Here is a 12,687-nt window from a genome sequence, read left to right as displayed (position 1 = left end):
TGCTTTTCTTTTATCGCTCGCTTTAAATATAATTTCTGGACACGTGAGAGCAGACACCCTGTATATTCTCTGTGGTTTGCTCTCATATACAGGGTGTTTCACCTAAGGTGATAAAAAATTCCAACTGGCTACGTACTGGCCGGAGGATTGTCGGACTTTCGGCAATTACCTTCTGGAAACTTTTTCCACCATTGAGGAAGGCTTTGGACAATTTTGAAATGCGGGAAATTAATTTTTTTCAATTGAACTCCGAAATTTCCAAGAGAAGCTCACTTTTTTTTTATACAGAAGTATGAAGTCCTCCACGGACAACCACACACCCAACCGAAACTAAGCACAGTATCGCAGCAGAAATAGTAAAAAAAAAAAAAAGTAAAAATTCGGCTTTAGCCCCGCCTGCTTGATTGTCGCAAAGAAAAGCGCACGGTATTTGCGGGGAGAGGAGGAAGTGTTCTCGCCTCTTGTTTTACCTTTCTTTAAGCCGCGTTCACCTTGATGCTGGTGACAACCGACTTACCTCAAAGAAAACAAAACAACCGTCTTATCACAAAGAAGTCGAGACAAATGAAGGCGAGGACACTTTCTCGTCTAGACGCAAATTTCGCGCACGCTTCTCTGCAAAAATCAAGCAGGCGGGGCTAAAGCGTAATTTTTACTAATTTTTTAAAACTATTTCTGCTGCGATACTGTGCATAGTTTTGGTTGGGTCTGTGGTTATCCGTGGAGGACTTCGTATTTCTGTAAAAAAAAAAAAAAAGTGAGGTTCGCTTGGCAATTTTCAAAGTTTAATTGAAAAAAAATTTCCCGCAATTAAAAATTGTCCAAAGCCTTCCTCAATGGTGGCAAAAGTTTCCAGAAGGTAATTGCCGAAAGTCCGAGAATCCTCTGGCGAGTACGTAGCCAGTTAAATTTTTTTATCGCCTTAGGTGAAACACCCTGTATATGTGTAGCTTCTGAGCATTCGCCGTTTTGTATGATGAATGATCGCCTCCGTAATGTTTGGGAGATACCATTCATCGTTTCCCTAATTTTGTTAATTCAGTTTCCATGGCCGAAGTTCTTCAAGGACGTTTTCCAGAATGTCGGTATCAATATTGAGCTGAAAGAACCTGTTGTTGTGTGGGAAACGGAGTACTACAAATCAGTATTGGACTTGCTCGACACTGTCAAAAGGTGAGGCAAAACATTCGTGTTATTTATTCTACACACGTCATTATAGAGTTGTACCGTGGAAATCAGCTAAAAGCAGAGTCTTGGATAATCATACCAAATAGGATCTCCGTGTCTGAGGTTTCATCGTTCTCAGTCATGTGCCAGCTCACCCGCGCCCTTTTGCCTTAGAATAGGATCCCAGTGCAATGGTCTATATATTCATGTCCTCCTTCCTTACACCCGTGACGTAAAAGTTCTTCGAAGGTTTATCCCAACTTCTACTTTTACTCAGCATTTGATTCGTCAGCTCGATTTCGCGTCGCTGGCAATGGAACCATCATGGCGCCCGTCAACCTATTTGTTTTGTATTTTCCCTACATCTTCTGCACAAAATTGTTATACAAACCACCAAACATCAAACCCTCTTTCCTTCCTTTGCGTCCTATCTCTTCTGTTATCCTCTGTTTATCTTTCCAGTTGGCGTTTTCGAGGGTCGGAGAATATATCGAATATATATTCGATATTTTACGACTACATAGATTTCGAGGGGCGGAGAGAAGACGGATCGGCCGTGCGACAGATAAAGTTTTCCATGAACACCTCGCACAAAGCTTCGGTACATATTCACTACACTCGATATATTCCTCCTTTCCACCATATCTTCAACGAATAAAACACAGAAAGCGTAGAAAATAATCGGAACGCCTGAAGCAACGTCTCTGCAGTTACACGGGTGCACGAATATCGCAATATTGGAGCGCCGATCGCTCTATATGCGTACTGTGCGTTTCGGTTTGTGGATATGTCATCGTCACAGTATGTGTTTTATGTGTGCTTGTTGGATTGTTTCGTACATTGTGTTTGCTCCAATTAATGAAATGCATAATGCGTTCAAGTAAGACGGAGCATGTGTGACAAAAAAAAAAAAGAAAGGAAGCATCCTCCTGAATGTATGTACCCTCTTTCCTGTACAGGAGCACACTGCATAACTACTTTGGGTTTACAGTAGTTTCGAATTTGGGGCCCTACACAAGTGAGCGTTTCGTTCACATTGAACTGGAACTGGAGAAAGCAGTTTCAGGGGTCACAAAGGTCACCGAAAGATGGGATCGCTGCGTCGAACATCTTCAGAGATACGCTGAGCATGCATTGGGGCGCATGTACGTAGAGAAAATGTTCAAACCTGAAGCAAAGGAAGAGGTGAGTTTAATTGAGTTCCGCTTGCCTGTGTTTAGTCCACATTAAGAAGGAATAGCGATTCCATCATCGAGCACGTTAGATGTTGGAGCATGAACCGTGCGACGTCTGACCTGATACTGTGCCAGAAACCGAGGGAGAGGTGTTGGGTGAAAAGTTACCGGTCCTCCTGCTGATGCAACGAGGAGTGAAGCGATAGCAATCGTTGAACTGCGAAGAAAATGCGGGGACAATTTTAAGCTGCGCGTAATGATTTGCAGATATGGGTCAAGTGTAGGAGAACGGCAATGACTTATGATGTAGTGCCAGGAAGGATAACGTGCTGTGGGCTTTGGCGTGAAGAATTATGATCTACTGACCCCAATGGACCACTTCCAACAACGCGTATGCGCATGCCCAGTCCTTGCGTCCGCCATCTTTGAGTGGAAAACATTACTATGGATGGACCCACCTGCGGGCGACTGTCATGTTCATTGTGGGGAGATAATCGGTTTCAAGGTTACGCGGACGTTTGAGGTCTGGTAATGAGTACAATGCCCTTTCACCTCTTTCCGCATTCTTCTTCCAATCTTCTCTTACTACTTTCACACGGAACGTGCAAGACCGAAAAGCGTCACCATGTTTATTTGGGGGAAAGACACGACGTTTGACATTCCGCCGCCAGTGGCGACGCGAATATGGAAATAGTCCATTAGAGGAGAACTTTTTTTATTCAAGCTGTTTTTGTTTGTTTCTTCTTCGTTGTGTACACAGGTTTAGAATGTGCATAGTAACGGCTTACGAGTGCTGAAATACGTTAGATGCGCTTGAGCGTGTTCTTGGAAATTCTTGGAAATTTCTCTTGCAACCAGAATCGGTCCCTTTCAGCGTGTCAAGTTCACAATCAAACTCAAAGTCGATTGTCGTACCGTTGCGGGTGGCATGCACCTCGAGTGAATGACGCTTAAACCACAATTTTTTCTTTGTATTCTGACGTGTATTTCAAGAGCCATTGATTTTAATGATCTGAAGGTGAGGATGACGGCATGCCTAACAGTATTTACTGCAACGCGTAGACAACGGCCACCAACATGGGAAGTCCGAAAACGGCCCACCACGCCCACGGCTCCACGAAACAAGACGTCGCTCTTCCACCTTGGCAGTGTCGCCTGTAAGATGTAATATGATGTAGCATTCGTGCCGGCAAGCAGCCGACGTCGGGTTCTCAAGCGACCCACCGCAAGCAGAGAAGTATACTGGAGAAGGGGAGGAGTCACGTTGTCACGGGGAAACGTCCTTCTACGTGATGGGGAAACGTCACGTTTAGACCCCTATAATAAACGCTTCTGCGCCCTCGGTTCCCGTGGCTCCATCTATCGTCCGAGTTGAGTTTGCGGCGCAGACCACCGGAATTTGCGGGGGGGGGGGGGTAGCATTAAAATTTACTGGCACTATTTCAGTTCACTTGGTATGGGGAACACGAACATTCTAGCTTTACGAAGGTGGATGAAACTCTCCACGTTATCCAGTGCCTTCCCAGTGGTACACTTAATCGCCTCTTAGGACCGTTTTCTGACTCTTGCATGGCAAAAATGAACCACCTCTCTCAGCGTTACCAACCGGGTACCCTAGCACCCAACAGCGGTCCAGTAAACTCTGTCCGCTATGCAATATGACCTTCCAGGAGATGACTTCATGCTGATCTGTACACCTCCGTGCTAATGTCGATCTTCACAGAAAACATCGCGCCATTAGCGGGTTTTAGTATATCTGAAGGTGTTCAGGATAACAGTTCCAAAACATGATATGCCAATCGCCCTGCTTCTTTGAAGCGGGTGACATCACATTGCTAAGCTTTAATGTGATAACTTCCTTTATGGTACCGTTTTTGTAGAGTTCTTCCGATGTATTAAAACTCGCTATTGTTAACGAATAGTAACTACGCAAAAACGGCCTGATGGTATCCCATTCGGGAGCATTACAGGGTTCCTAAGACAATGTAACAAAAAAACAGCACTCTCTTTTGGCGAAGATGGATGGCGTGACAAGCAACAATGTAAGCAATCAACAACACACACACATACATTTGATGATGATGAGGTGGGCGATTCCCCGCCGCTGAGGCGGTACAGTGCCCTGTTGCAAATTGGGAACGGATAAGGGGATGATGATGGGGGAGCGCTTTCAGAGATCCGTCAGTGCTCAGCAAGACGACGAAGGCCTTGCATCTGGTGGGCAGCGTTCGACCACGGTCCGAGGATCTTCGTGAGGTTGAACGGCCCTTTGTCAATACGTTGTAAGAAGCTTCCATGAGTGCACGCTCGTGGTGATACTGCCTACAAGCCAGGATGACGCGGCGGAGGTCGCCGTGCGCTCCACGTGTGGGGCAGAGGGAAGACGTGGTGGAGCCGAGACGGTGGTTAAAGGCATTTAATTAATGCAACGTTGAGTCTCATGCGGTGGAAGAACAACCAGGCAATGCAACATCACGTAACACGATATACAGAGTAAATCTACTCCCAATTATTCCGATACAAAGAATGGTCTTCGGTTGTCGAATCAACCACCACACGCACAACCACACAGTAACTTGACATCATATTGATTGGGGTGGACACAGACTTGTACGTAACGGGTAACGGGTAATTGCGTTACTAGTAATCAATTACTTTTTTGAGTAATTTGTAACGTAATCGATTACTTTTGGGGCCCAGTAATTTTTTGAGTAATTCAATTACAATTTTCAGTAATCAATTACCAAGTAATCGATTACTTGGAAACTAAAGAATCCACATTGTTCGGGACGACGCGCACACACATAGATGGGATGATTCACCGCCGCGAGAAGACAAAACCAACTGCCCTCTGCAAGTTCGGTGCAAGGCAGCTGTCTTATCGCTAGGACTTTTCCCGCAACAATTACTTACCCGAGGACCCCGAGGTCAATTGCCACAGTGTTCCGCACGTGTAGTGTATTTTTGAGTCCACTGTCCTCTCCCCATTCATGTGTACTATCTATCCGTAACCCGGCCTATATGCAGTAAGTTGGACTGTAGGTTGTACCGTGAACCTGATGAGTCATTTGTGGGAGTTCCAGTTGGGACTCTTTTCACAGAACTCTCAAAACTCTCAACCCGACACATTTTTCACAGAACTCTCGACCCCGATAACCTAATGCCACTCTTGTGACCATGAGCCCCTGTCAGTCTTGTGCGGAATACTGTCGATATCACAACGATGTCGACGATTTTTTTGTGGATATCTTTTTTCTATCTTTTTTTATATCGTTTTCTCAGATATCGAAAGTAATTGGCAAAGTAACGCGTTACTTTTCAAGGCGTTACTTCGTTACTTTTTCCGGCAAGTAATTTGTAACGGTAAAAAATTACTTTTTCGTACAAGGTAACGGTAACGGTAATCAATTACTTTTTTTTAGTAACGTGTACAAGTCTGGGTGGACAACAGGCTAATTAATTTTACGGTTGCCTTTCGCGTTGCTTTTGTCATGCGTCACGGCCAGGATTTTGGCACACAAATCTTCCAAAATATGCATGCAAATATGCACCACGAAACGTCGAAATATGCACAAAATATTCTTAAACATTATGATGCGGGGAATGTTCCTCCGTAAGCTGTATCATAGCTTGTAGCTGTATGAATACGTAAATAGTCTAAATAACGCGTTCTAAAATTGAAAATGTCTATTCTTTATTGGAAGTTGGAGCTTATGTTCACCCATGCACACTCAATTATTCCTCATTGCAGCACGCTACCAATGGGACCGAGCCAACGTGTTTCTCCTCGAACGAAGCGCCACCTTGTAGAGCGCCCGTCGGCGACGGTAGGGGAGGGGATAACGTCTAACAAATTGTCGTTCGCGGTTTCTTCGGCTCGTTGTGCAAACAGCTAATTCCCAAAAGCGTCAACTGCTACACAGTTGGGTGCAGTGTGATTGATAGAAACTCGTATTGGGCAAAATCTTACCGTGTTCCGTGCAAACGTTAGAGGAAAGTTAGAAAAGTTAGAGAAAGGTAGAGAAAATTTAAGAAAAAGTACGAGGGGCTAAAGCTTACCGTCAAGTCGTAGTTTTCAGACTTACATCGTCTCGAATGTTGTTCTTTCGAACAAACTACAGTGTTATCCAAAAAGGTAGACATTAACTCCAGAAGAGCAGTAAACGGCTTGTCCCGTAGTGAACCACTCCAGAGGAGTTTTTTTACCACTTCTAGAAGGAGTAAGCATGTACTCCTTCTGAGCTGTAATAGATATACTCCGTCGATGGAGTTCAGTAGCTCACATGATATACCAAATGAGGAGTAAAATACGAAATGCCGAACGAGAGAAGTGCAACACGCCAGTTTGGCACCACAGAAGAACGAATGTGAACTCTTACACACATTTATTAGCCATAGAGACACGAAACAGGTACAAAGAGTGAAATAGTACATACGTCCAAATTTGAATCCAAACCGTCTTGGCCATTAGTATTGAAGTGTCCAGTATCGACCACCACACACAACAAAATGAAATGCAAATCGGGAAAGTCACGTTCCTACAGAAACACTGCAAATTCGGACACATTAATACCATGACGTCTCTGTGTACAATTTCGTTGAAAGCATGTCTTTTCCAGCGTTCGAACGTCCAGTTGCCAATGTGCACGATAAAACTGCAAAACAAATAACGTATGTCGTAAGCGACTCACCACAAACACAATGTAAAGACCTGTAAAGCAACATGACCTCTCCTGTGTTTCAATCACGTTGACACGCCTCATTACGAGTCAAGCTGGTATGCAACCTGAAAATAAAAGAATTCGCTGTGTTGACTCCATCGAACAAAGGCTATGAGTATGAAACGGTTTTGTTAAAGGGGCCGTAAACAGGTCACGAAACATTTCTGAAATAATGATACCCCATGAAAGAACGCAGATCATAATACCCAAATATACACTCTAAACGAGGTAACGCATATGTAACGGTTAAGTACCGCTTGGCCAAGAGGTACATTATCTAAGAAATGTACCTCTTAAATTTAAGAGGTACACGCGCCCTCACATGCGGTACATATGTAACGGATAGCGCGCAGCGATTTAGGCCTACCCGTCGGGGTGGTTCCCCTCCTCTACGATATATTAACAGCCCCAGGAAGCTACGCTGTACGACAAGTATCACAAGCAAATACCTTTATTCGAAAATCACATCCATTTCAGCGGTGATGCTTGTCCATCGCGAGCGTGCATTGTCATGATCCACAAACGCCGAACACACTGGGCACAACGTATATGGATGAACGCTGACCACTGCACCTCTCCTTCGCCGTTGCAGCTGCTCTGTGGTCACCCTTCTTTATCTCTTCCACACCTTTGGATTGCTGTTCCTCCCCAACTTCTGTTTCTTCCGCAGAACGTAACACCGACCACAGAAGATGACTGACTCACCCATTCACGACATCGCCTTGACGTAACCTAGGAGAAAATACAATGTAAAAAAATCCAACAAACGAAATAGCTTGCCTGAAAAATATGCCTCCTTGCTTGTGTAATCCAGGTGTAAAGTGCAATCTAGGCTTCTCTAATTCACGCATCAACGTTCGTGCATGAAGCGCAAAGTTCGTTGTCTCCGTCCCTCAGTCGTTGTGTCCAGCCTAGAGCACTGCACGGGCCCGGGCCCCCGACCCGGCCCGCGGGCCGGGCCGGGCTTGTTATTGGCTGTGTGCTCCGGGCCGGGCCGAGCCCGGGCCGACGAAATACGCCAGCACCGCGGGCCGGGCCGGGCCCGGGCCGTTAAAATACGCCACCACCGCCCCGGCCCGACAAATATGTTCCCGAGAGTCAGGCCCGGCCGGGCCACGCAGCTAATTCCACACATTGGAGATGCATTAGTTCATATCTTCATGCGCTTGCGTCATTCCTGTGCATATTTTGCAAAGACAAGCAAAGGGTACTGCATTATGCATATGATTCGACCCTCTAGAACATTGTCCAAGCCACTTTACATTGCTCCTCACATATTTCACAATCACTTTGGCAAAGCTTGGTGAGAGGGATAGGGACTGGGAGAAGCAGTTTGTCGACAGCATGCTCTATCTCCGCAAAATCTTGACAGTGTAACGATAACGCCCCGTGCGTTCTGGATTTAATTTGGTCTCGTGCGGTTACGGTGTTAAACCGCCATCACTTGTATGTTTGTCTTCTCTCCTTATAAATTTACTTATAAATTTGTTTGATAATCGCCAGAAACGCGTACCTCGCGGCTGGAAATACTAGGCCGGGATCTACTCGCCGGGTCACCGGGCCGGGCCGGGCCGGGCTCTATTTGCTTAGACGCCGGGCCGGGCCGGGCTCTAGTCACTGGGTCACCGGGCCGGGCCGGGCCGCATAAAAATATGAAGGTCCGGGCCCGGGTCGGGCCGGGCCATTTTTCGATGCGCCCGGGCCGGGTCGGGCCCGGAAAAGTCGGCCCGTGCAGTGCTCTAGTCCAGCCTGCCGGTGATCAGGACCACTGGGAATCAGAGCGAAGATGAACGAAAAAGCGTCGTGCGGACGAATAATTACTTCATAGATATAATACGCACCTTAAATGACTCCGATCTTGAAAGCGTCGAATGAGTTTCTTGAAAGACCGAGCACACTCGTCCTCGCTCCCCGACGTCTCAAAACAAACTGATTTGCCAGCGGTTGCAAGAAACGCATTCTTCCCAAACGTGCGATCCCACACGGTCACAGGTTCTAGTTATTGCACTTCTTTGATAGAATGATAGTGCTGATTCATTACGGCACTGCTGCATAAGAAAATTTATTGACTGGTATTCGGAATCACGCGAAATATTTTTGCAGCGCATGGAGATCGTGAGAAGGCGTTCGTACTCATGCGCCGGAAACATGCGGTACACATGAGGTACAGCTGCTACAGATCGCGGTTAAAGGGTACCTAGCCGATACGGATGGGTCTGGGAGCCCTTGTACCGTTTGAATTTCGCAGTGGTCGCGAACTGTACCTGCTGGTTGAGGACTGTATCTCATGTGTACCGCTTAGCCCAGGTGCGAGTCCTCTTTCATGCGGTACATATCGGGTGCCGGATTTAGAGTGTACATTTGGTTCGGCTCGTGCCAGCTCATTGACCCATATAACTGCTTTCAAAGATGAGTAACCAGCGAGCCTCTCTCTCCACCACGCATACGTCACATGGCTACGTAGCGTTTTGCCGTCCAATCGGGGGCCGAGCTGCGCACATGACGTTTCCAATTACCAGCCAATAAACACACTTCGTTATCAGCTGTGAGCCGGAGCGCTCAGTTTGTTTGTGTGAAACGACGTTTTGCGCTCCGTGGTTGCGAAATTCAAAGTCATGACATTTTCAACATCTCCGGCGCAAACGTCAACCGTTAGGCTGCTATCACATGACGCGATTCGAACCCGGGTTCCTCCCAGTCACGATGTGACATGGCCAGCACGCTATCCACTGTACCACGCGAGCTGGTGACGCGATGCCACGTGGCTCAAACCAATGTACGGCAGCCCAGTTGTCGGAACCATTCGAAGATGTTCCATCGCGCACCTACCTAAGATTCCGGAACTGTAGTCCCAGATATTCATTCGCACTCGTGGTGTGCTGCGTGCTACTGCCCAGAAAACGTAGTGCGCGTATGATACAAATTAAACGCATTTCTTTTTTCGGTTTGAGGCTGTAACTGTTTAGATTTTGAATAGAAGAGGATTCACGTTCATCTAGTCCAATTCCGTATTTGAAATAAAATCCAACGTGGAACACTCGATCATAATTGGTGAGGAAAGCGCTACGTCAAAATGACGTAAAGTTAGAGCGCGTGGCGGAGCTAAAATGCGAAACAGTGCAGTGAATATTTCATCCGTATGCAAGCGCCTTTTGTTTTTGAGCGTTAGTAATTGCAAGGAGTTTTCACTGCCTAAGTTTCAATAATCTAACACAAAGAAATGTGCACCTTTTGTACCTGTTTACGGCCCCTTTAAGCCTTACCGTATTCAAGAACATCTCTCACGGCCGTGGGTGGACCTACCACCGAATGCATTCAGTCCGAAAAGTATCAATTCCTTGATAACTCTGAGCTTCACACGTACGATCTTCAACGTCTCAGCCACAGTGAAAACTTTGCAAACGACCGAACACGAACCTGCGTTCGCCACACTCCAAACCGATGTGAATGATCGCGTAAGGGTACAAGAGTGCGGCAGAATCAAACAGGTCCACAAATAATTTGCTTGCGCTGATGACGACTGACGACTAACGAGAGACCAAGTTCACGTATTTGAGATTCAATGTTTAAACATTTAAACATTTTGGGAACTATGAGTCCTCATACGCGGATGAAAGTGCACGGCGGCGGAGCGTTCGAGGAGAGAAGGTATAAGAAGGAGTAAGATGCACGCGTTACCGCTTCTCCGCGAGGTTCGTACACCTCTTATGCGCTTCCTCTCAAACGAAAGAGTAGATGACCATCCTTTCTCCTTTTGTTGGGTGTAAATCTGACGTGAAAAGAGTAGAAATGTGAAATCTACCTTTTTCACTCCATGAGAACACCTTTTCGAATAACAGTGCATTGCATATGCGGTTGTTTTAATATAAACAGGCAATCAACGAGTGGGCTACATCTCGAATAGGAAGAGTTATGCGCGCGCGTAAACGGAATCACAGACACCTGTTGTGGATGAAGTTAACTTGGAGATGATGGGTTGTAGCGGACTACGGACCTTATACCATACACTTACATGCCAACTGCGCTGCGTCCTGTTAAGATGAGCTTCAAGATGTGCTTTTAAAATCCTAATTCATTTGTAGCTTTTAATATGCATATGTGGTATTGAGTATCTTGCATTTCAGATGGTGACATTTGTGGAGGAGTTAAAGAAAATATTCCACAAACTTATCTGCAAGAAGAAATGGATGGACGGAACGACAAAAAGGGAGGCTTTAAAGAAGGTAGTGGTCGTCATGTTATGCAGCAGTCTGCATAGCCATTCTTAATACCGATTAGTCATCCTTTCTTCTTCGCAGGTGGACACAATGGAACTGAAGATAGGATACGCGGACTGGCTCATGAATGATAGCTACCTGGAAGAAAAGTACAAATATGTAAGTAAAGTACCTCCGTAACGTGTAAGTTACCAAAAAAAGGAACTTAGTTAGAGCAACGAAGTTACTTGTAACGAGTTACTTCGAACTCTGATGTCATGTCACGTTGTCCTCGTGTTCGTCCTTGTGGCAGGACTGGCGACTGTTTCTATGCTTGAGATCTACTCGAATGTATCATTACGCGATAAAACATCAAATACTAGCCAATAAACAAGAGCAAAAATGTCAGGGGCTATCGACCGCACATATTCGTGCGATTTCGCTTGTATCAATACAGAACATTTTTCAGCAATACAAATAATTTAGTTAGTTTGTAAGTAGCAGTTTGAGTACTAGCATGCCGACATCGCAGAATACTATTGAAACTGTTTGTGTTGAAACAAATCAAAGTTAATTTCAGAGACCCGAAAAGAACATTGTGAAGCAATGGCGCTGCTCTTGAAGCGGATTGCTTAGCAGGGTTTGAGCCATAATGAGCAGGTGCTTTTCGTTGCGTCATTGTGAGGAAACATCGCTTTGTCTGCGTGCATGTGTGCATAATTCGCGACCACACAGAATTTCGCCAATTCTGAATGCTGCGGTTATTCGTTGATTGTTGGGTTTGCTTCGTGATATGCCCGAGATTGCACTATCGCATTTGATAAAAGCGGCATTGCACATGTTTGTGCTGCAATGGCGTTCAAATGCTTACTAGTAACTTGTGCAACCAGCTGTGGAACTACAGTTTGCGACTTTAGCATAGCTTTTGAACTGTCAATTCTTGATCGAAATTTTCGCGTGCCTTTGAAAGTCAGAACATTTTGGTGCGCGACATTCACGAAATTCTGGGGTTCGCGAATACAACACGTTACACATTACTAGATCATAATTATACGCACATTACATTGCATTCTGCAGATATATGGATAGCAGAATGTCTTGTAGAAACCAATGAATATACCGGGTGTTTTTCATCCGTTCGAGATTTTTTTCATAAATATATATATGAGAGCAGCATAGATGTCGCTTTGCAGTTGAGTCATACTGCAAGGCGGACATCCTCTCGCAGAGAGTGTGTAACTACACTGTTAGAAAAAAAGGTATAAATAAGGTATAATAATGTGCTCTTATACCTCTTTTATACCTTCTGCCGCAGAAGCAGCACTCTGAGCAGCTGAGAGGGGACCGCCGTTCAATTCTGCGCCGCCTAGTGACACCCCTGGCTTCCCGCCAACGGACAACCGACATTCTTCCCCCCTCTATGTTGAA

General features: G+C 45.6%; 1 long non-coding RNA gene across 1 annotated transcript; it reads left to right on the top strand.

Annotated features, from left to right (window-relative positions):
- Positions 1 to 1,139: 1,139 nt before the first annotated feature.
- LOC135401433 (uncharacterized) lies at positions 1,140 to 11,288 on the top strand. The gene is made up of 3 exons (XR_010424814.1): positions 1,140 to 1,173; positions 2,127 to 2,352; positions 11,188 to 11,288. It is a non-coding gene; the product is annotated as an uncharacterized LOC135401433 (long non-coding RNA).
- The last annotated feature ends 1,399 nt before the right edge of the window (positions 11,289 to 12,687 follow it).

The sequence above is a fragment of the Ornithodoros turicata genome, chromosome 1 (assembly GCF_037126465.1).
Source record: "Ornithodoros turicata isolate Travis chromosome 1, ASM3712646v1, whole genome shotgun sequence".
NCBI classification, from domain to species: domain Eukaryota; kingdom Metazoa; phylum Arthropoda; class Arachnida; order Ixodida; family Argasidae; genus Ornithodoros; species Ornithodoros turicata.
This window is presented reverse-complemented; position numbering and strand designations above follow the sequence as displayed.